This window comes from Macaca nemestrina, chromosome 11 (assembly GCF_043159975.1).
Source record: "Macaca nemestrina isolate mMacNem1 chromosome 11, mMacNem.hap1, whole genome shotgun sequence".
NCBI classification, from domain to species: domain Eukaryota; kingdom Metazoa; phylum Chordata; class Mammalia; order Primates; family Cercopithecidae; genus Macaca; species Macaca nemestrina.
Window position 1 is genome coordinate 100,384,659 of NC_092135.1, and position 20,258 is coordinate 100,404,916.

The following is a 20,258-nucleotide window of genomic DNA, read 5'->3' on the forward strand; positions in this document are numbered from 1 at the left end:
TAATTCCAGCACTTTGGGAGGCTGAGTTGGGTGGATTAACTGAGATCAGGAATTCGAGACCAGCCTGGCCAATGTGGTGAAACCCTATCTCTACTGAATATACAAAAATTAGCTGGGTTTGGTGGCATCTGCCTGTAGTCCCAGCTACGTGGGACGCTGAGGTAGGAGAATTGCTTGAACCCAAGAGGTGGAGGTTGCAGTGAGCCGAGATTGTGTCATTGCACTCTAGCCTGGGTAACAATGAGACTGTATCTCAAAGAAAACAAACAACAACAAAAACATCATTGTCCATTTACTTAGGTTTGTAAGAAACTGAGTTATACTGATTCCTTGCTAAATCCTTCTTTTAAAAGCAAGATGTGCTGGGTGCAGTGGCTCATGCCTGTAATCCGAGCACTTTGGGAGGCCGAGGCAGGCGGGAGGCACGAGGTCAGGAGATCAAGACTAGCCTGGCTAACACAGTGAAACCCCATCTCTACAATAAAATACAAGAAAAAATTAGTCGGGCATGGTGGCGGGTGCCTGTAGTCCCAGCTACTTAGGAGGCTGTGGCAGAAGAATTCCCTTGAACCTGGAAGGCAGAGGTTGCAGTGAACCAAGATCACACCACTGCACTCCAGCCTGGGCAACAGAGCGAGACTCCGTCTCAAAAAAAAAAAAAACAACAAGATATTAGTTTTAGGTTTTTAGTGTATTCTACTCTAAGCATCTAATAGGCTTTATATTTCACATTACCCTTTTAATGAACATAGATTAAATTCAGTAACTGACAATCTTTAATAGATTAAATTCTAGTTATTTGAAATTAAAAGTGTGGGCTGGGTGCAGTGGCTCACGCCTGTAATTTTTGGGAGGCTGAGGCAGGAAGATTGCTTGAGGCCTAGAGTTTGAGACCAGCCTGGGCAATATAATGAGAACCCTGTCTCTACAAACAATTTTTAAAATTTAGCCGAGTATGAGTCTGTAGTACCAGCTCCTTGGGAGGCTGAGGTGGGAGGATCACTGAAGCCCAGGAATTGGATGCTGCAGTGAACTGTGATCATGCCACTGTACTTCAGCTTGGGTGACAGGGTGAGACCCTGTCTCTTAAAAAAAAAAAAAAAAAAAAAAAAAAAAAAACTTGTTTTTGCTTTTAGCCTTTTATTTTACCATTTCTTTTAAAAAAACTTTTTGTTATTTAAGATTCTAGGCCAGGCGCAGTGGCTTAAGCCTGTATAATCCCAGCACTTTGGGAGGCCGAGATGGGTGGATCACGACGTCAGGAGATCGAGACCATCCTGGCTAACATGGTGAAACCCCGTCTCTACTAAAAAATACAAAAAAAACCCCAGAAAACTAGCCAGGCGAGGTAGCGGGCACCTGTAGTCCCAGCTACTTGGGAGGCTGAGGCAGGAGAATGGCGTAAACCCGGGAGGCGGAGCTTGCAGTGACCTGAGATCCGGCCACTGCACTCCAGCCTGGGCGACAGAGCCAGACTCTGTCTCAAAAAAAAAAAAAAAAAGATTCTAAAATTATACAAAGTCGTTGTAAAAAGGGTTTTTTTTTTTTTTTTTTTTTTTTTTTTTGAGATGGAGTTTTGCCCTTGTTATCTAGGCTGGAGTGCCATGGCGCGATCTTGGCTCACCGCAACCTCTACCTCCTGGGTTCAAGCGATTCTCCTGCCTCAGCCTCCCTAGTAGCTGTGATTACAGTCATGTACCACCATGCCCGGCTAATTTTGTGTTTTTAGTTGAGATGGGGTTTTTCCATGTTGGTCAGGCTGGTCTTGAACTCCTGACCTCAGGTGATCCGCCTGCCTCGACCTCCCAAAGTGCTGGGATTACAGGCGTGAGCCACTGCACCTGGCCCATTAAAAAGGGTTTTTAAATGATGATGATGGTGAAGTGTAGAAATGATAATGAAGTATAGAAAAAAAAAAAAATCGTCTTGTGTTTCCTTAATCCCACTTCCTGAATGTAATCAGTGTTAATAGTTGGTGTATAATCTTTAATGCTTTTTTGTATGTGCTATAAATAAATAACTGTATAATTAGAATTTACTTCTAAACAAGGTGGAATAATATTGTGTATATTGTACATAAAGTTTTGTGATTTTCATGTGGAACAGTTCTAGAAGTAAGATCATGTGGTCAGACATTTGTACATTTAAAATCTTGAAATGAACTACCAGAATTTCTTCAAAACATGTTGTACTGTCATTTCTACCAGTAGTGTATGAGAACCTTCATTTTCTTTTGTGTGTGTGTGTGTTTTTTGTTTTTTTTTTTTTTTTTGAGACAGAGTCTTGCGCTGTTACCCAGGCTGGAGTGCAGTGGCATGATCTTGGCTCACTGCAACCTCTGCTTCCCAAGTTTAAGCGATCCTCCTGCCTGAGCCCTCCAGTAGCTGGGATTACAGGCACTTGCCACCATGCCTGGCTAATTTGTGTGTTTTTAGTAGAGACAGGGTTTCGCCTTGTTGGCCAGGCTGCTCTCGAACCCCTGACCTCAGGTGATCCACCCGCCTTGGCCACCCAAAGTGCTGGGATTACAGGTGTGAGCCACCACGCTTGGCCGAGAATCTCCGTTTTCTTATATCTTTTCAAATACGATGTAATATCATTCTTTTCAATTTTTGCCAGAGCAGAACAAATTGTATCATGTTTGTTTGGAGTGCTTTAATTATTAGTGGAGCCAAGCTTTTCATATGCTTGTCAGCCAGTTGTATTTCTCCGAATTGCCTGTTCATATATCATGTCAATTTTTCTAATGATTTATTTCTTTTTCTGATTTAAAGGTGTTACTTACATGATACAAATATATAAATGATTTTATGCAGTTAGCACTGCTTTTTTTTTTCCTTTATGACATCTGGTTTTGTGTTATCTTAGAAAAGCCTCTACCTTATGTACAACTACCAAAAATGCTTTTAGTAAGTCTTTTTTTTTTTTTTGGGAAACGGAGTTTCACTCTTGTTGCCTAGGCTGGAGTGCAATGGCGCAACCTCCGCCTCCCGGGTTCAAGTGATTCTCCTGCCTCAGACTCCTGAGTAGCTGGGATTACAGGCATGTGACACCACCCCCAGCTATTTTTGTATTTTTAGTAGAGACAGGGTTTCTCCATATTGGTCAGGCTGGTCTTGAACTCCTGACCTCAGGTGATCCACCTGCCTCAGCCTCCCAAAGTGCTGGGATTACAGGTGTGAGCCACTGGTAAGTAGTCCTATAGTTTTTTGTTTTTTTTTTTTTTTTTTTTTTTTTTAATAAAACAGGGCCTTGCTCTGCCACCCAGGCTGGAGTGCAGTGGTATGATCATAGTTCACTGTAACCTCAGTCTCCTGGAGTCTCAAGTGATCCTCCCACCTCAGCCTCCCAGTAGCTGGGACTACAGGTGTGTATGCCCAGCTAAGTTTTTAATTTTTTGTAGAGATAGGGGCTAGACTGCTCTTGAACTCCTGGGCTCAAGTGACTCTTTTGCCTTGGCCTCCCAAAGTCCTGGAATTAACAACATGAGCCACCACACCTGACCAGTGTGTGTGTGTGTGTATATATATATATATATATATATATATATATATATTTTTTTTTTTTTTTTTTTTTTTTTTTTTGAGACAGGCTGTCACCCAGGCTGGAGTGCAGTGATGCAATCTCAGTTCACTGCAGTCTCTGCCTCCCAACTGAGGCCCCCCTCTCACCTCAACCTCCAGAGTAGCTGGGATTATAGGCAGCTGGGATTATAGGCTCATGCCACCATGGCTGGCTACAGTCTACATTTTTTTTTTTTTTTTTTTTTTTTTTTTTTTTTGAGAAGGAGTCTCACTCTGTCGCCAGGCTGGAGTGCAGTGGTGCAATCTCGGCTCACTGCAATCTCTGCCTCCTGGGTTCAAGTGATTCTCCTGTCTCAGCCTCTCCCGAGCAGCTGGGACTATAAGTGCGCGCCACCACGCCCAGCTAATTTTTGTATTTTTTAGTAGAGACGGGGTTTCACCATGCTGTCCAGGTTGGTCTCAGCCTCCTGACCTCAGATGATCCACCTGCCTCAGCCTCCCAAAGTGCTGGGATTACAGGCGTGAGCCGCTGCGCCCGACCCAGTCTATACTCTTAACTGCTGGACTCTACTGTCTCTTACATAGTCAAGTTGTCTTCTCATCATTGAATTCCAAATAAAGAAAGTGTTACATTTGAGTTGAAAGTATCATTTAAGGGCAGGTTATTTGATATGTGTAAAATACACTTCTTCTGACGTATCACAGTATATTTTATGTGTGCCATGGTAAGTAGGTTACTAATGTCAATTGGGGAAAATGCCTGATCATTGAAACCCAGACATTTCTGGCTCTCATTTTATAACCTTACTTATTTTCATTTAAAAATGTCTAAGAACTGTAGTTGTTTGAGTTTCAGCTTTAAAAAGTTAAGGGAGCATCTGGCCGGGCACGGTGGTTCATGTCTGTAATCCCAGCATTTTGGGAGGCCGAGGTGGGCGGATCACCTGAGGTTGGGAGTTTGAGACTAGCCTGACCAACATGAAGAAACCCCATCTCTACTAAAAATACAAAATTAGCCGGGTGTGGTGGCGCATGCCTGTAATTCCAACTACTTGGAAGGCTGAGGCAGGAGAATTGCTTGAACCTGGGAGGCGGAGGTTGCGGTGAGCCGAGATCGTGCATTACACTCCAGCCTGGGCAACAAGAGCAAAACTCTGTCTCAAAAAAAAAAAAAAAAAGGGAGCATCAAATAGGTAAATAAATGTCTAGTATCAATGACTTAAAATGGCTGAGCATGTACCTACATTTAATACATTCAGAACAACTTTGAGTTAGAACCTAGTCTCTGCAGTTGGTGTATGGAAATACATAGCGTAAACTGGAATTCTTTGTCACCCTAGTTGTCCATTCTAGTAGTCCTGTTTCACAGGATGTGATACACTTAAGGTTAGAATAATGGTAGCAAGAGATAAAGGGACAGAGTTTGGGGAGTCTGGGAGAGGAAGGAGACAAAATATTTCACTAAGTTTCTCTCATACTGTCTTTCTATCTCCACCTAAACTGCCCAGCTTGGTGTAGCCTTCTTGCCCTTGCCTTTACTTTGATCTATACTGTAGTAGGCTCCAAAGCAGTATGTGATTCTTTGTCTGGGACCTCTGGTAATAATTTAAAAAAAATTTTTTTTTGGTAGGGACAGGTCTCACCCTGTTGCCCAGGCTGGTATCAAACTCCTAGGCACAAATGATCCTCTTGACTCAGCCTCCCAAAGTGTTGGGGCTACAGGTGTGAGCCACTGTAACCAGCAAAGACAGTAGTTTTAATGTTAGAAAGCCTTGAGGGTACTACTTGAAGCAAAGAATTATATTTGAAAACAGGATTCTAAACAATGAAATAAATGACAGTACCAGAAGGAAGTTAACAAATAGGAATAGGCCGGGCGCGGTGGCTCACACCTGTAATCCCAGCACTTTGGGAAGCCAAGGTGGGCGGATCACCTGAGGTCAGAAGTTTGAGACCAGCCTCAACACGGAGAAACCCCGTCTCTACTAAAAGTACAAAATTAGCCGGGTGTGGTGGTGCATGCCTGTAATCCCAGCTACTCAGGAGGCTGAGGCAGGAGAATTTCTTGAACCTGGGAGGCGGAGGTTGTAGTGAGCCAAGATTGCACCATTGAACTTCAGCCTGGGCAACAAGAGCGAAACTCTGTCTCAAAAAAAAACAAAAAAAACAAAAAAAACAAAAAACCGGAATATTAAAGTTACTAGGAGAATATACTCTGTGGGTTGCATTTATCACCCTGTAAGTTAGGTGAGCTGATTCTTGAAATGTTTTCAAGCCCATTTTACTTATTTAGGTCACTAATTATAGAATTTGTTGTTTAGAAGATGGCATCTAATTAAGATAATGAGAGAGATTCCTGTGAGATTCAACTGAGTCATATCCTCAGTAATTGTCTTGAGAACTGTGTTGGAGGAGCAGTGAATTTCTGTTGCTAATGAATATCTCATTATTGTTTGAAGGAACCCGTTGTATAAAAGATTACCCCTGGCCGGGTGCAGTGGCTCACACCTGTAATCCCAGCATTTTGGGAGGCTGAGGCAGGTGGATCATCTGAGATCAGGAGTTCAAGACCAGCCGGGCCAACATGGTCAAACCCTGTCTCTACTAAAAATACAAAAAAGTTAGATGAGCATGGTGGCGAGGGCCTGTAATCCCAGCTACTTGGAGGCTGAGGCAGGAGAATCGCTTGAACCTGGAAGGTGGAGGTTGCAGTGAGCCAAGATCGTGCCATCGCACCCCAGCCTGGGCAACAAGAGTGAAACAACATCTCAAAAAAAGAAAAAAAAAGATTTCCCCCAAAATATCCGACATTCATAAAATATACAGAGAACCATATTAGATGCTTACTAAGAGTAACAAATGACGTAAAATAGCTCCTGTTTAACAAAAGTAACTTCTCCCTTTATGAGTGCCTGCTATGTGTCAAGTGAAATGCAGTGTTTTTTTTTTCCGAGATGGAGTCTCGCTCTGTCGCCCAGGCTGGAGTGCAGTGGCGCGATCTCCGCTCACTGGGAGCTCCGCCGCCTCCCAGGTTAACACCATTCTCCTGCCTCAGCCTCCCTAGAAGCTGGGACTACAGGCGCCCGCCACCACGCCCAGCTAATTTTTTTTTATATTTTCAATAGAGACGGGGTTTCACCGTGTTCGCCAGGATGGTCTCGATCTCCTGACCTCGTGATCTGCCTGCCTCGGCCTCCCAAAGTGCTGGGATTACAGGCATGAGCTACCGCGCCCGGCCGAAATGCACATGTTTTTATCTACATTTTCCTTAGATCCTCAGAGTAGCTGAAATGTAGATATTTTTCCTGTTTTAGAGTTAGGGAAATAGACTCACAGAATAAGTACTTTGTCTACTGATATGTAAAAATAATTACTGAATTATTCATCAAGTACCTCCTTGTGGCAGGTATTATGCTACGTTCTTTATTTTATCTGATTCTTACATCAGCTTTCTTTTTCATATATTTATGAAAAATACAGATTTTTTTTTTTGAGACGGAATTTCGCTCTTGTTGCCCAGGCTAGAGTGCAATGGCGCGATCTCGGCTTACTGCAACCTCCACCTCCCAGGTTCAAGCGATTCTTCTGCCTCAGCCTCCCTAGTAGCTGGGATTACAGGCATGTACCACCACGCCCGGCTAATTTTGTATTTTTAGAAAGACGGGGTTTCTCCCTGTTGGTCAGGCTGGTCTCGAATTCCCGACTTCAGGTGATCTGCCTGCCTCAGCCTCCCAAAGTGTTGGGATTACTGCGCTGGGCAAAAAAATGTAGATTTTTTTCATAAATAAGGATACTGAGGCACAGAGAGGTTAAATAAATCACCCAAAGTCTAGAAAGTGACAGAACTGTATTTCAAGCCAGTATCTTCTTGATTTTTAAAAGTCTTTGCTCTTTTTTTTTTTTTTTTTTTTTTTGAGATGGAGTCTCACTCTGTTGCCCAGGCTGGAGTGCAGTGGTACAATCTCGTCTCACTGCAAGCTCTGCCTCCCGGGTTCAAGCGGTTCTCCTGCCTCAACCTCCCGAGTAGCTGGGACTATAGGCACCCGCCACCACGCCCAGCTAATTTTTGTATTTTTAGCAGAGACAGGGTTTCACCATATTGACCAGGCTGGTCTTGAACTCCTGACCTTGTGATTCTCCCAAATGTGATTTCCAAAATGCTGGGAGTACAGGCATGTGCCACTGCACCTGGCAAGTCTTTACTCTTAACCATATTTCCTCTCATGACTTCTTCATGTTGTAAGATGTAATTGATCATGTTGACTTGCCTTTCAACTTTGAAATTCTGTGAATTTTTTTCTCTGTAAATTAAGCAAGTTAGGACAAATTGATTAATATCTTTACACCAATTGTGTATAAGGAATGCGTGATTCATTAGCAAAAAGATTACTATGCTTGATCAATTCTGTTTCCAAATTAGAATGTATTCACTGAATATATACTATGTTTAACTGTGTTAGGATACAGAAGTGTGAATCATGGTCCCAGAACTTAAGCTATTATAGGATAAGAAGATAAACATGATGGTTTATGCTCAACTACTAAATTGTGAGTTTAAAAATCCAAATTTGGAGTAAGATATACAGAATGCACATAGGTAGTAATAATTTGGGTAATGGATAAGTCACTGTGGCTGGGCAGGTAGGGATAAAAGCTTACAGCTCCTAGCTGGATGCAGTGGCCCATGCCTGTAATCCCAGCACTTTGGGAGGCTGAGGCGGGTGGATCACCTGAGGTCGGGAGTTCGAGACCAGCCTGGCCAACATGACGAAACCCCGTCTCTGCTAAAAATATAAAAATTAGCCGGGCATGGGGGCAGGAGCCTGTAATCCCAGCCACTTGGGAGGCTGAGGCAGGAGGATCACTTGAACCTGGGAGGCGGAGGTTGCAGTGAGCTGAGATCACGCCACTGCACTCCAGCCTGGGCAACAAGAGTGAAACTCTGTCTCAAAACAAACAAAAAACACAAAAAAAGCTTACAATTCCTTTGAGGCTGAGCCAAGGAAACTGGCCGTATGATGGAGATGTTCTTTGGAAGAGCAGCCAGGTGGCGAAGGCACAGTGATCAAATATGTGATTAATAGATGTGATCCAGTCCTAAACAAGGACAGAGGCTGAGAGGCCTAGTCAGGTGTTCTAGACTGCATAAGAAAAGGGAAGGGAAAAATCAGTAACTTGAACAATCCTTTATCATCCCTACAGCCACTCAGTTTTAGGTCTTATCAGCAGTTATTCCACTGAGCTGCTGGATGAGCTGAGGGTGGTGATGAAGGCTGAGGTTATTTGGTATATATATAGTCAACCTTATTTAATATTGGCTCAGTTGCTGTACTCAGCTCTGAAGACTTGAAATCTGGCTGATGGGTTATCATCCTATGTGAAGAAAGTATTGTAAGGGGAATATAGGTGGTTAAGGAGGTAGCTGTAAAGGTAGCAGTACAGAAGAACAGAGATGTGCATGTAAGAGCTCACTGATACTGTTTAGGGTTGTATTTACCAGGTAGATTCTTCTCACTATTTTTATTCTTGATAGTTGGGGTCTTTGGGACATCTAGGCTTATCTATTTTGTTTGGCTGCACAAAAGTCAGGTAAGAGGAAACACTTGGAAAGCAAAAAATAAATGAAGGCAGAGAACATCATAAAGAGATATATGAAAAGAAGCCCTGTTTAAATTATTTGGTAATATGTGATATACATGGTACATCAGAGATACTACATGCTTGAATTTTTTGGATTTTACAGATATAGCAACAGTGTATTTCATTGATGTGAGTATCTTAGAGTTATCTTGAGCAAGAAACTTTTTTTTTTTTTTTGAGACAGATTTTCGCTCTTGTTGTCCAGGCTGGAGTGCAGTGGCGCTATCTTGGCTCATGGCAACCTCTGCCTCCCGGGTTCAAGCGATTCTCCTGCCTCAGCCTCCCAAGTAGCTGGGATTACAGTCATGCACCACGGCTAATTTTGTATTTTTAGTAGAGTCGAGGTTTCTCAGTGTTGGTCACGCTGGTCTCGAACTCCCAACCTCAGGTGATCCACCCGCCTTGGCCTCCTCAAGTGCTGAGATTGCAGGCATGAGCCACCGTGCCCGGCCTGAGCAAGAAACTTTTTATTAATATCTTGAATCCCCAGTATAATAAAGTTGGGAGCAGGGTCAGTAAATAACTTTTTCCTCAAAAATACCATATTGTTTTAAACCTAAGACATCATCAATTGTAGGAGACACCACTAGGAAAGAAAACACTGCCAATTAAATTATGAAACTATAGTGATTATAAAACTAACCCCAATTTCAGAAATGTTGTGATGTGAAGTACAGCATACATTATACAGAAGTTAACTATCAATTGATATCTCATTGAACCTTTAGAACCTGATCTATAGTCTCATTTAAGTAGATCACAGTAATAAGAAAATGAGTCTCTGGTTTCAGTATTTTATGACTGGATATCTATAGGGAAAAGTAAATGTAGATAAGTGTACGTTTTTTTTTTTTTTTGAGTCAGGGTCTCGCTCTGTCACCCAGGCTGGAGTGCAGTGGCACAAACGTGGCTCCCTGGGGCCTCCACATTCTGGGCTCAAACAGTTTTGCTGCCTCAGCCTCTCCTGAGTAGCTGGGACTACAGGCATGCCACCACGCCCAGCTAATTTAAAATTTTTTTTAATTTTTTTTTTTTAATTTTTTTTCTCTAAAAATTTTTTTAGAGACAGGGTCTTTGCCATGTTGCCCAGGCTAGCCTCGAACTTCAAAGCTCAAGCAGTCTTCCCACCTCAGCCTCCCAAAGTGCTGGGATTATAGATGTGAGCCACCACACCTGGCCAAAAATACTTCCTTATGTTGTCATCTTTAAAGATTTTCTGGCCGAGCACGGTGGCTCATGCCTGTAATCCCAGCACTTTGGGAGGCTGAGGTGGGTGGATCACCTGAGGTCAGGAGTTTGAGACCAGCCTGGCCAACATGGTGAAACCCGGTCTGTACTGAAAATATACAAAATTAGACAGGCACAGTGGCAGTCACCTGTAATCACAGCTACTCGGGAGCTAAGGCATGAGAATTACTTGAACCCAGGGGGTGAAGATTATGGTGAGCCAAAATTGCGCCACTTACTTCCAGTCTGGGCAACAGAGCAAGACCCTGTCTCAAAAAAAGAAAAAAAAATCTACACTTACCTATACTTACTTTTCTTTATAGATATCTAGTTATAAAATGTTGAAACCAGAGACTCATTTTCTCTTATTACTGTGATCTACTTAAATGAGACTATAGATCAAGTTCTAAAGGTTCATTGAGATATCAGTTGATAGTTAACTTCTATATAATGTATGCTGTCTCAAAACAAAATAATATAAAGATTTCCTTTTGTCTTTAGGGAAATTTCTCATTCAACTGTTTTCTAATTGCAGGTGAAAAAAACTGGCTTAAAAAAAAGGCTATATGTGAAGCAAATTGTGTGCTGTTATGCACCTAATTTTGCCACGTACGCTTAATGAAGGAGGCAGGAGGCCATTGAGCTAGCCATCAAGGGAGATAACTTGACCTAGTGCTTTTCTGCAGGGAAGCAGTTAAAATAAGTTTGAAGAAATTATATATTTAAGAAGAAGGCACACTAAGACAAAATACTTAACTGCTGAGTTTTGAATATTCTTCTGGTTTTCCCGTATCTACTGACATTTGAACATTGTGTAATATTACTGTAAGGAGATATTAAGCAAAACAAGTTGGAACCCTGCCTTCTGTAATCTAGCTTTTACATGTTTATGTAGATTAGGTTAGGTTAAGAGAAAATACCATAGTATTTTGTAGCGATGAACAAGGCATCTGGATCCCTGACTTCAGTGGCACTTATGTACTTGTTAAGAAGACAGATCATAGCTGGGTGCGGTGGCTCATGCCTGTAATCCCAGCACTTTGGGAGGCCAAGGCGGGCAGATCACCTGAGGTCAGGAGTTCGAGATCAGCATGACGAACATTGAGAAACCCTGTCTCTACTAGAAATACAAAATTAGCTGGCCATGGTGGCCCACGCCTATAACCCCAGCTACTCGGGAGGCTGAGGCAGGAGAATTGCTTGAACCTGGGAGACGGAGGTTACAGTGAGCTGAGATCGCGCCTTTGCACTCCAGCCTGGGCAACAAGAGCGAAGCTGTCTCAAGGGGGGGGAAAAAAAGGACAGATTATAAGTAAGTAGATACATAAAGGAACAAGATTGTTAGAGACTGTGATAAGTGCCACAGGGCTATATTAGAGGGTAACTGGGGAAGGCCACTCACATTAGGTAAAGGGGGTCAGTGAAGCCTTCCTTATGAGGTGAGACCTGAGGAATTAAAATCAGCCAGATATGTGAATAATTGCAGAAAAAACATTCCAGGTAGAAGAACAGAAAGTATAAAGGCTAGGAGGTAAGAAAGAGCTTGATATTTCACAGGATCAGAAAGGAGCTTGTTGTGGCTCAAATGTTGTGAACTAGGAAGAGAGATGCACGACAAGGGGTTAGATAGGCAGGCAGGAGCCAAATCATGTGGGGATTTGTAGGCCGTGGTAAAGATCAAGTTTGAATTTTATTCTGAGAAAATGACAAATGCTTTAGAAAGAGTTTAAGCAGAGTAATTTCATAATCTAATTTTCATTTTTCAGAGACCACTATGGTTTATCGGTGGAGAATAATTAGAGAGGAGCCATAGGAGAAATAGGAAGACTGGTTAGGCAGATGTACTAGTCAGGATAGCCAAGGGTAGTGGCAGGTTGAATTTTTTCCTCTAGTACTGTCAAGTAGCATTTTGGTATCATTGCAAGCCTTTTGTAATATACAGTTTTTTAAATAGCAGAGACTCTTTCTTGGGTTTAGAATGTATAGTTGAGTGCTGGACTTGGTGGCCAATGCCTATAATCCCAGCACTTTGAGAGGCCGAGGCAGGAGGATTACTTGATCCCAGGAGTTTGAGACCAACCTGGGGAACATAGTGAGATCCCCCGTCTGTACAAAAAATAAAAAATTAGCAGGGTGTGGTGGCACTCACCTGTACTCACAGCTGCTTAGGATCCTGAGGTGGGAGAATCACTTGAGACCAGGAGGAGTTCAAATCTGCAGTGAGCACAGATCATGCCACTGCACTCCAACCTGGGTGACAGAGTGAGACCGTGTCTGGAAAAAAAAAAAAAAAAAAGAATATATAGTTGAATTAGTTTATTATTATTATTATGGAGATGAGATCTTGCTGTGTCACTCTCAGACTGGAGTGCAGTGGTACAGTCATAGCTCAATGCAACCTTTAAGTCCTGGGCTCAAGCCATCCTCCTGCTTCAGCCTCCTGAGTAGCTAGGACTACAGGTATATGCCACCATGCCAAGCTAATTTTTTTTTTTTTTGGTAGATACAACGTCTCGTTATGTTGCCCAGGCTGGTCTTGAACTCCTGACTTCAATATGATCTTCCTGCCTTGGCCTCCGAAAGTTCTGGGATTACAGGGTGAGCCATCATGCCACCCTTAATGTAGTATTCTTTGACTGCAGAATTAGATTTGAATGGAATAGTACAAAGGCTGATTTTTAACTATCCCTTGACTGAAAAGTAAATTCTTTTAAAAGTACTGATAGAGGAAGTAATCTTAGATTTTAGTAGATGATAATGATAATAGCACACATTGTTGTTTTTTCATAGATAATGAGCATAATGGTTATATTTAATGAGAGTTTTAAAATTTATGTTTTTGTTTCTACTTGGTGATTTTTATAACAAATTATACTTAGGCTGAGGTCTCAATATTATTATCTGAATAGTGCATAGTTTTAAATCTTTTTTCTTTTTTTTTTTTTTTGAGACGGAGTCTCGCTCTGTTGCCCAGGCTGGAGTGCAGTGGCCGGATCTCAGCTCACTGCAAGCTCCGCCTCCTGGGTTCATGCCATTCTCCCGCCTCAGCCTCCCGAGTAGCTGGGACCACAGGCGCCCGCCACCTCGCCCGGCTAATTTTTTGTATTTTTTAGTAGAGACGGGGTTTCACCATGTTAGCCAGCATGGTCTCGATCTCCCGACCTCGTGATCCACCCATCTCGGCCTCCCAAAGTGCTGGGATTACAGGCTTGAGCCACCGCGCCCAGCCAGTTTTAAATCTTTAACTTTGCCACTAGAAATTCACTTTATTTTTAATTTAGCTACTAATTGTGAAACATTTTTGTTTAGTAGTTCTTTTATTCATGTAAATCAGTTTAAGCCTTTTCTTATTTAAATTACTTAATTCTACTTCTATAATCTATTCTAATACTGAATTCTGAACTCTCCTAAATTATTCTTGATTTAGATAAAATGATTTTAAACTGGTAACTTTAAAAAATACAGTGACTTCAAAATAATACACATACATGATAGAGAAAATTCAAATTGTGAAAGGGCATAAAATGGAAAGAATATTTTATAATGTTCTTATTATCTAAACTAGGCAAAGGTTGGCAGCTTTCTTTCAGTTGGATGTCACTCAGCCTATTGAGTGTGCAAATGTCTTTTGTTTGCGTGCCACCCAACTCAGCAGTAGTGAGTGAAGGAGAACTGATGAAGATTGCCAACAGTACCTCACATCTCATCTCCCCTTTTATGTAAGAGTAAAATTGGATGGCATGTGGTGGCAATACCTGAAAGGAACATGGTTCTAAGAGTGAATTTAAATAGTTTATCATTTGTATTAATAGATGTTTTTTACTCCAGTAGGTGCACATTTTTCTGGTAGTGGATACAGACAATTACAGTGTACTAAGAACTTTACTGAAGCATTTCAAGGCAAAGGTATTCTTAAATGAAAATAGATACAAGTGGTTTGTTTTGCTAATGAATTTTGGAGATAATGATCAGTAGGACCACATTTACCAAGTTTTGCACACCAACTGAAATAGCTTCATCTTCTGTATAGGTTGTTAATCCTTAATACATATATAATACTTAGTCTTTTACTTGGTATAAGTCAGTGAGATGGTTAATCTTCATTATATAACATTTTAAGTTGATATAAATGAGCAGTATTTTTGGTTTTTTTTTTTTAAAGCAAAAGGTGAGCCAAAATGTTAATCTTTAACAAATATAGTGGACAAAAATTTGTTGAGAAAGTTTCAGATTAAGCAATCATGCAGCATCAACCAAGGAGCCTCAACATAATAATTAACCCAGCTTCCTAACAAAGATATGATTTAATTTTTGTTGTTGAATGATTTCAAGACTGCATTTTCCTTTTGGGATTGTTCTGTATGATGCAGTAAAATGTTGGAAATCACAGTGGTTGCTTAAAATGAACATGTTGCAAAAGGGGCTCAAAAGTGCTTTTTGTAAAGAGCTCTATTGTTAGTACAGTTTTGCTTGTGGGTCCTCTGTCTTTTAGGGGAAGGCTGTAATGCCTAAAAGTTGCCAGTGTTTCATTAAGCTAATGCTGAATTATAGCCAGACATTCAGTTGATCAGACCCCAGACTTCCCTGAGATCCAAGAGGAGCATTTAGGGAAGGGAATGAGGTGGAGGTGGGAGGTGCAATAGGCCTTTTTTACACAGTAACTTTATGTATTTATTATGTCAAATGAGTTTAGCATACTTTATTATTAGAATCAGTTTGGCTGGGCATGGTGGCTCACGCCTGTAATCCCAGCAGTTTGGGAGGCCAAGGCAGGCGGATCACGAGGTCAGGAGTTCGAGACCAGCCTGACCAACATGATGAAACCCCCGTCTCTACTAAAAATACAAAAATTAGCCAGGTGTGGTGGCACGCGCCTGTGATCCCTGCTACTCAGGAAGCTGAGGCAGGAGAATCGCTTGAACCCAGGAGGCGGAGATTGCAGTGAGCTGAGATCGTGCCACTGTACTCCAGCCTGGGCAACGGAGCGAGACTCCATCTCAAAAAAAAAAAGAATTAATTTAAGCCTTGAATGCTCTCTAACTTTTTCTCCCATTAGCCTTTCCATTTTTTTCAGTTAATAAGAAACAACACTGATAACAAGACTTACATTGTGTGTGTGTGTATATGTGTGTGTGTGTGTGTATATATATATATATATTTTTTTCTTTTTTTCTTTTTTTGAGACAGAGTCTTGCTCTGTCACCCATGCTGGAGTGCAGTGGCACGATCTTGGCTCGCTGCAACCTCTGCCTTCCGGGTTCAAGTGATTCTTATTACAGGTGCATGCTACCATGTCCTGCTAATTTTTGTATTTTTAGTAGAGATGAAGTTTCTTTTCTTTTCTTTCTGAGGCAGAGTCTTGCTCTGTTGCCCAGGCTGGAGTGCAGTGGTGCGATCTTGGCAAACTGCAGCCTCCGCCTCCTGGGTTCAGGCAATTCTCCTGCCTCAGCCTCCCGAGTAGCTGGGACTACAGTTGCGCACTGCCATGCCTGGCTAATTTTTGTATTTTTAGTAGAGATGGGATTTCACCATGTTGGCCAGGGTGGTCTTAATCTCCCGACCTCGTGATCCTCCTGCCTTCGCCTCCGAAAGTGCTGGGATTACAGGCATGAGCCTTTTTTTCTCGTATAATTTTGAACAAAATAATACTTAGTTTTTCATTCAAATTAGAAATCTAATTAAAAGTGATACCTCTAGAAAGTTAATGTTTGACTCATTTTAAGAAAGCAAGATTGCCGGGCGCCGTGGCTCAAGCCTGTAATCCCAGCACTTTGGGAGGCCGAGACGGGCGGATCACGAGGTCAGGAGATCGAGACCATCCTGGCTAACACGGTGAAACCCCGTCTCTACTAAAAAATACAAAAAACTAGCCGGGCGAGGTGGCGGGTGCCTGTAGTCCCAGCTACTCGGGAGGCTGAGGCAGGAGAATGGCGGGAACCCGGGAGGCGGAGGTTTTGCAGTGAGTTGAGATCCGGCCACTGCACTCCAGCCTGGGAGACAGAAGGAGACTCCGTCTCAAAAAAAAAAAAAAAAAAAAAAAAAAGCAAGATTATAATAGGGTCATCTTATTTGTTCAGATTCTTTAGATTTCATATTTTTATATTTTAAAAAGTTTCAAACCTACTGAACATTTTATTTATGTGGATGTACACTCACTTAAGAGTGAGATATTGCAGGGCGTGGTGGCTCACGCCTGTAATTCCATCTCTTTGGGAGGCCAAGGCGAGTGATCACCTGAGGTCGGGAGTTCGAGACCAGCCTGACCAGCATAGAGAAACCCTGTCTCTACTAAAAATACAAAATTAGCCGGGGGTGGTGGCACATGCCTGTAATCCTAGCTACTTGGGAGGCTAATGGAGGATAATTGCTTGAACTGGGGAGGCAGAGGTTGTGGTGAGCCGAGATGGTGCCATTGCACTCCAGCCTGGGCAACAAGAGCAAAACTCTGTCTCAAAAAAAAAAAGAGTGCGATATTAAGGGCTTTTACTCTCTATATTTTATATTTCTGTGGTACCTGAATATCATTTTACCAAATTTGTAAGTCTTACAATTACTGTGATTAGAAATATAATTTTAAGCCCTAATAAAATGGCTTATTGTCATTTTAGAGCTAAAATTTGTCTTGTTCGGTTTTTTTTTTTTTTGAGATGGAGTCTTACTATGTCACCCAGGCTGGAGTGCAGTGGCATTATCTCGGCTCACTGCAGCCTCTGCCTCCCTGGTTCAAGCAATTCTCCTGCCTCAGCCTCCCAAGTAGCTGGGATTACAGGTACGCACCACTGCAACCGGCTAATTTATATATATATATATATATATTTTTTTTTTTGAGACAGAGTCTTGCTCTGTCGCCCGGGCTGGAGTGCAGTGGCCGGATCTCAGCTCACTGCAAGCTCCGCCTCCCGGGTTCACGCCATTCTCCTGCCTCAGCCTCCCGAGTAGCTGGGACTACAGGTGCCCACCACCGCGCCCGGCTAATTTTTTGTATTTTTTTTTTAGTAGAGACAGGGTTTCACCGTGTTAACCAGGATGGTCTCGATCTCCTGACCTCGTGATCCGCCCGTCTCGGCCTCCCAAAGTGCTGGGATTACAGGCTTGAGCCACCGCGCCCGGCCAATTTTTATATATTTTTTTAGTAGAGACAGGGTTTCACCCCGTTGGCCAGGCTGGTCTCGAATTCCTGGCCTCAGGTGATTCGCCCGCCTCAGCCTCCCAAAGTGCTGGGATTACAGACATGAGCCACCAAGCCTGGCCTAAAATTTGTCTTCTGCTAGGTATACGGATTTGTAGATGAGTGTCTAGTAACATTGACCATAGTTTATTTTATGAATTAATAGTTAATGAACATCAGATATTGGTGATACAGCAATAAACTAGATAAATATATTTCCTTTTGGAGTTCATAGTTAAGGTTTGTTACATGGGTTGGGTATATTGGGTAGTGCTGAAGTTTGGGCTTCTACTAATCCCATCACTCAAATAGTGAACATAGTACCCAATAGGTGGTTTTTCAGCCCCTGCCCTCTTCTCTCCCTGCTTTTGGAGTCAGCAGTATCTATTGTTCGAATCTATATGTGTGTGGAGACTTTTTTTTTTAAGACAGGGTCTTGCTCTGCCAGGCTGGAGTGTCAGGTTGGAGGCTCACTGGAGCCTCAATCTTCCAGGCTCAAGCAATCCTCCTACCTCAGCCTCCCAAGTTGCTGGGAGTACAGGCATGTGCACCATGTCCAGGTACTTTTTAAATTTTTTGTAGAGACAGGGTCTCGTTATGTTGCCCAGGATGGTCTTGAACTTCTGGACTCAAGTGATCCTCCCACCTCAGCCTCCCAAAGTGCTGGGATTACAGGCACAAGCCATCTCACCTAGCCACGGACACTTTTTAAACTCCATTTACAACATTGGTCACCTTTTTCTTATTGTACTATAAATTGGACACTAATGAAGTTTTGTGGTCCTGAAACCTAAAAAAAAAGTCTGATACAGTGATTAGAACTGTTTAACTGTTCTGTCATTTCCTCTGCTATCTTATTTTTATTAAATCTTTAGAAGTTCAGCTAGGAAAAGGTTGATTGTTAGTAGGGTGACTACATAATTTGCAAGTCCCAGGGCCAAATGAAAACGGGGGCTCCCTTATTCAAAAAGCAGGATAAATGTGCTGTTAAAGGTACTAAAATACATACCTTTTTTTTTTCTTTGTGGTGTCTCCTTCAACTTGTCATATTTTTAAAAATTTATCATCTAATGTCATTCTAAGCAAAGAAAAATTAGAATGTTAAATCATTAGCTTGAATTTTACTGTTCATCCCTATATATTGTACAGTGTCCATTTAAAATGCAAATATAAGAATATTTACCTCATTTGTGGAAAAGGTGAAATTATACAGTCATTTTGTAGCTTGCACTTGCATGTGTAGTTTTTACTAAAACAGTAGAAACTCTGTACAAACTAACTCAGTGGTTTTTATTTTACTTCTTGATAAATACATATTCTACCAACATTCTACATTCTGCTTACTGAAGAGTGGGGAAGGACTGAGAAGAAAAGGAATTATGGGTGGCCCTGTCTCTACCTTTCCTTTTATGTTATCATATCCAGCATAAGTGGTTGACTAATACGGGCAAGTAATAGGAGAAAGAAAGGATATGATAGGTTTCCTTCATTGTTAGTTTAATAAAACACCATTGCCTTCTTTCTGTGTTCCAAGTAACACAGAAGGGGCTGTGAGCAACCCCTTCCAATGAGAATTAATATAATTTTCTTTATACTCTATGGCAGAGAAGAGGCTCTTATTTGTTTTTTTCTTTTTTTTTTTTTCTTTTTTTGAGACGGAATCTCGCTCTGTCACCCATTCTGGAGTGCAGTGGCACAATCTTGGCTCATTGCAAGCTCTGCCTCCTGGGTTCACACCATTCTCTTGCCTCAGCCTCCTGAGTAGCTGGGACTACAGGCGCCTGCCACCACGCCTGGCTAATTTTTTTGTATTTTTAGTAGAGACGGGGTTTCACCGTGCTAGCCAGGATGGTCTCGATCTCCTGACCTCGTGATCCGCCCGCCTCGGCCTCCCAAAGTGCTGGGGTTACAGGCGTGAGCCACTGTGCCTGGCCATTTGTTTTGTTTTGAGAACCCTGGCTAGTCCTTGTCAGGAGGATGCTAGGTTTTAGCTTGGGTTTAAGGAAATTGGTTATATGCTGTTAACCATTTATACAGTAATAAATTGTTTAATAGGAATTTAAGGCCCAAGCTATAATAGGAGTCCTACTGTTCTATTTTCTGGAAAGTGAACATAGTTTCATGAGTGTGGAATATTTGTAACATATTAAAATTGCTCCCTAGGTATAGTTAGCTTATCTCTTATGGTTTTACCCTACTGTAAGGGGAAACCATACAGAATTGAGCATCAGTAAATAAATAAACCTCTATGGCAGAGATTGGCAGGCTTTTTTGGGTCATGGTGTCATTCCAAGTTAGGATTAGGCACACACTTGAGGCTGTGACTTGGTAATTGAAGTGTTTCACTTTGTTCCTTCTGTGCCCTGGCTGCTATGCAAGGATGGCAAGAATGGCCTAATAAACTTAAAGCTGTAGTAATGCTACAGTTGTCTGGTAGTAGTGGTTGAGGCCTGGATTAGTATACCTGAGGAGTCCTGTTCAGGCATTATTCTTTTTTTTTTTTTTTTTTTTTTTTTTTTTGAGACGGGGTCTCGCTCTGTCACCCAGGCTGGAGTGCAGTGGCCGGATCTCAGCTCACTGCAAGCTCCGCCTCCCGGGTTCACGCCATTCTCCTGCCTCAGCCTCCCGAGTAGCTGGGACTACAGGCGCCCGCCACCTCGCCCGGCTAGTTTTTTTTGTATTTTTAGTAGAGACGGGGT

At 42.1% G+C, this 20,258-nt stretch overlaps 1 protein-coding gene across 3 annotated transcripts in view; it reads left to right on the plus strand.

Moving 5' to 3' along the window:
- Positions 1–20,258, plus strand: part of LOC105468076 (bone morphogenetic protein receptor type 2) — a 210,383-nt gene that overhangs the window by 12,198 nt on the left and 177,927 nt on the right. The gene's annotated exons all lie outside the window — the stretch shown is intronic.